Source organism: Bombina bombina, chromosome 3, assembly GCF_027579735.1.
Source record: "Bombina bombina isolate aBomBom1 chromosome 3, aBomBom1.pri, whole genome shotgun sequence".
In the NCBI taxonomy this organism is placed as follows: domain Eukaryota; kingdom Metazoa; phylum Chordata; class Amphibia; order Anura; family Bombinatoridae; genus Bombina; species Bombina bombina.
In genome coordinates this window covers 518,378,017-518,382,779 of record NC_069501.1, presented here as the reverse complement: position 1 = coordinate 518,382,779, position 4,763 = coordinate 518,378,017, and positions in this window count along the sequence as shown.

Genomic DNA, 4,763 nt, shown 5'->3' with positions numbered 1-4,763 from the left:
CGGCTACCTCTCTTTCCTTTTGGCTTCGTAGCATAATACGGTTAGCCTATGAGACTGCTGGACAGCAGCCTCCTGAAAGAATTACAGCACATTCTACTAGAGCTGTGGCTTCCACTTGGGCCTTTAAGAATGAGGCTTATGTTGAACAGATTTGCAAGGCTGCAACTTGGTCTTCTCTTCATACTTTTTCCAAATTTTACAAATTTGACACTTTTGCTTCTTCGGAGGCTGTTTTTGGGAGAAAGGTTCTTCAGGCAGTGGTTCCTTCCGTATAAAGAGCCTGCCTGTCCCTCCCGTCATCCGTGTACTTTAGCTTTGGTATTGGTATCCCATAAGTAATGGATGATCCGTGGACTGGATACACTTAACAAGAGAAAACATAATTTATGCTTACCTGATAAATTTATTTCTCTTGTAGTGTATCCAGTCCACGTCCCGCCCTGTCACTTTAAGGCAGGTAATTTTTCCATTAAACTACAGTCACCACTGCACCCTATGGTTTTTCTTTCTCTGCATGTTTTCGGTCGAATGACTGGTAATGGCAGTTAGGGGAGGAGCTATATAGCAGCTCTGCTGGGTGAATCCTCTTGCACTTCCTGTTGGGGAGGAGTTAATATCCCATAAGTAATGGATGATCCGTGGACTGGATACACTACAAGAGAAATAAATTTATCAGGTAAGCATAAATTATGTTATTTGCCATGATTCAGGATAATCAGTATTCCTTCATTCAGACAGTTTTCATTATTTGGGATAATGCATATGAATAAATATTTTTTTCTTACCTTGAAAATTTTCAATTGACTTTTTTTTCTGCGGGCTGTTAGGCTCGCGGGGGCAGAAAATGCTTAAATTTATTGCGTCATTCTTGGCGCAAACTTTTTTGGCGCAAAATGTTGTCATTTCCGGCGCCGTAGTTGTCGCCGGAAGTTGTTCGTGGTTACGTCATTTTTTTGACGCATGTGTGTTCAGACGTTTTTTTGCGCCAAAAAATGTGGGCGTCGTTTTCGGCATCAGAGGATGTGGCGTCATACTTGGCGCCAAAAAATATGGGCGTTGTACTTGGCGCCAAAAATGTGGGCGTCATTCTTTTTCTCACATTATTTTGTTGCTTCTGGTTGCTAGAGGCTTGTTTGTTTTGCATTTTTTCCCATTCCTGAAACTGTCATTTAAGGAATATGATAAATTTTGCTTTATATGTTGTTTTTTTCTATTACATATTGCAAGATTTTCCATAAATTATTCCTGGATCAGAACAGACTGAGGGATTCCTGTTGACTGAGATAAGTCCTACCAAAGCTAAGTTCATTTATTTTAAATGTTATGAATGTTTATCTTTAGCTATGGTTTGTAATAAGTTATCATGATAAACTTTTACATGCAGAATCCATTAGTATTTATGCTTTATGTATTGCTATTCTTTTTACATCTTATGTTCAAGATATACTTAGAAAATGTGTAAGAATATTTTTCTGATTCTATTTTAAAGGCTTTGTCTGACTTTGCACCTTCTATTAAAATTTTTAGGTCTTTTTCAAACTTCTTTTTTAATTGATGAAGTTTCAAATTACCAACAACATACTGAATTATCCTTTTCTGATGATGTTTTTTTCTCATTCAGAATTTTCTTCATCAGATATTGACATTAACAAATCTACTTTTTTATTTTTTATTAGAGTACATTTGTTTTTTTGTTGAAAAGGTGTTGATTATTTTGGATATTGAGGTAACTAGTTCTTTTTCAAGACTAGCTAACATTTTATTTCTGCCTATTTTATCTTCTGTGTTTTCAGAGGTTTTTTCCAGTTCTTCATACTAGGGAAGGGAATAGGCTGAGAATTTTCTTCCTTCTTCAAAGGTTTTAAAATTATATTCTTTGCCGGCAGTTAATTTCAATTTTGAGGGTTCTCCAATTTAATGGGGCTATCTCTACTCCTGCTAAAATATGCTATTGTTTCTATAGCAAAATAGTATTTATTTTCCTTTTAGATGGTTGTATCTTATTTAAGGAAAATTATTTTCAGGTACTTTTCTTGGACCTGTGATTTATTTGGATGATGTTGCATTTGCTTCATTTTACTGTTTACTTTAAGATCAAGTATCAGATTATGTTTTATTTAGCATTTGTCTTGTTGTCTTGCATTTGTTTATGCAAGTCCGGTGTGTTGACTGGTCCTTTAATTGGATTAACATGCTAATAATTTCATTTGTAACTTCATTTTATTGAATATTTTCACAAATTAGGCTTAATCTATGTCTTTAGCTGTTTTTAGCTAGAAGAATTTTGTGATTTCTAAAAAATCCTTATTTCTTTTTTTCCAAGATAATCAATTATTTGGTTCATATTGGATTCAATTCTTAACTGTTACTCTGGGCTTCAAGATTGAGTTCTAAGACTAAAACTTTAAGCTTATTTTAGTTTGGTTGTTCTTACTAAGGAACAAACTTCTAAATTCTTACCCAAGTAACATGTTTTTAATTGGAAGTTTTTTTTAGTTCAAAATCAGCTCCTTAAATTTGCATGTATGTGCCGTATTCCAGCTTGGCTGGTAAGGGGCAGGTTAAGATTTTTTTTTTTTTAAATTGAGTAAAACTGTCTATGAGAAGTCTTTTTCTCTCTATTATATTCCAGCTATTCCAGTAAGGCTAAGACTTTCCTTAATGTGTTTCAGTCCTATATATTTTGGGTAATGTTGAAGTGCGGCTGATCACCTGTTGGGGCTTAAGCGCTGCTCAGATCTAGAATCTTCTGGGGTATTTATTCCAGTTCCATTTTTAGGAACTGGGTTTTGGGGTTTTATTCAAAACTATTCATTGTTCCAAAGATAGAAAATCTTTTTATTATATAAATGTACTATCTTTTAGATTGGTATTTATATGTCTATTCTGTCTTTTTTTGGTCAATGATAGCATTATTTGTTTTCATTAGATACAATAGATGCATATCTTCATTTTCTGTTTTCATTCAGATTATTTTTATTTTCTGAGACTACGGAATCTCTTATGATTCAACTTTGTTTTTTTCAAGACATGGTTAGAGGATCTTTTATCAAAAGCTCTTGATTCCTCACACAAGGGTCACCTTTTTTAGGTTTCCAGATAGATTGTGTCACTGTCTTTGTCTCTAACAGACAAGTGACATTTTTATTTGGTTCCGTCTGTCGGTACCTTCAGTCTCTATTATTTCCTTCAGTTGCTATATATGCATGGAGATTTAGGTCTTATGGCTGCAGCATTGGATTCATTTCCCTTTGCTCATTTTCATAAAAAACCTTTCCAGTTTTTTATGCTGAATAATGGTGCAGGGATTCTAGGATTTCACTTTTTAAATCTTCGAATTCTATGTTTTTCTATCTTTGATTTGGTGGTTAAGATCACCATCATTTAGTTCTACAGGTCTCTTCGATTCTTTCAACCTGGACCATGATCTCTACAGATGCGAGTCTTTTAGGTTGGGAGGCTGTCTGAGGTTCTCTGTCAGCACAAGGGGTTTGGAAATCTCAGGAGGCGAGATTACCATTTGATATTTTGGAACTCCGTGCATTCCCAGAGTTCTTCAGTTGGTTTCTTTTGAAGAAGAGATGTTTATTGTTTTTTTCAGACAATATCACATCTGTGGTGTATGTCAATCATCAAGGTGGGACTATCAGTCCTTAGACTGTAAAAAAGTATCTCGGATATTTGCTTGGGCTAAATCCAGCTCCTATCTAAATTCTGTGGTCCTTTTCCCAGGTATAGACATTTGGGAAGTGGATTATCTCTGTTAATCAAGCTGTACGTCCGGGAGAATGGTCTCTTTACCCAGATATGTTTTTCAATTTTTCAGATGTGAGGGCTTCCAGAAATAGATCTGTTGGCATCTCATCTTAACAAGGAACTTCCCAGGGGCCTATTTCAGGTCCGGGGATCCTCAGGCGGAAGTAGTGTATGCATTGACACTTCCTTGGAATTATCATTCTGCCTATAGCTTCCGCCTCTAGTTCTTCCAAAATTCTAATGGAGCGTTCGTTTGTACTGCTGGTGGTTCCAGCATGGCCTCACAGGTTTTGGTATGCGGATCTCATTCGGATGGCCAGTTGCCAACCTTGGACGCTTCCGTTAAGACCAGACCTATCTCAAGGCCCATTTTTCCATCAGGATCTCAAATCATTAAATTTGAAGGTATGGAGATTGAACGTTTGATTCTTAGTCATAGAGGTTTTCTCTGACTCAGTGATTAATACTATGTTACAGGTTCTAGAAAGATTTATTATCGAGTTTGGAAGACTTACATTTCTTGGTGTTCTTCTCATAAATTCTTTTGGCATTCTTTTAGAATTCCTAGAATTTTAAAATTTTTCAGGTTGGTTTAAGAAAAGGTTTTGTCTGCAAGTTCTTTGAAAAGACAAATCTCTACTCTTTCTGTTCTTTTTCACAGAAAGATTGCTATTCATTCTGATATTCATTGTTTTGCACAGGCTTTGGTTTGTATCAAGCCTGTCATTAAGTCAATCTCTCCTCCTTGGAGTCTCAATTTGGTACTGAGGGCTTTACAGGCTCCTCCGTTTGAACCTTTGCGTTCTCTGGATATTAAAATTACTTTCTTGGAAAGTATTGTTCCTTTAGGCTATCTCTTCTGCTAGAAGAGTTTCTGAGTTTTCTACTCTTTCTTGTGGATCTCCTTTTCTGATTTTTCATCAGGATAAGGCAGTGTTCCTTCCTGTTATTCATTATTTTGTTCAGGCTTTGGTTCTTATCAAACCTGTCATTAAGCCAATTTCTTC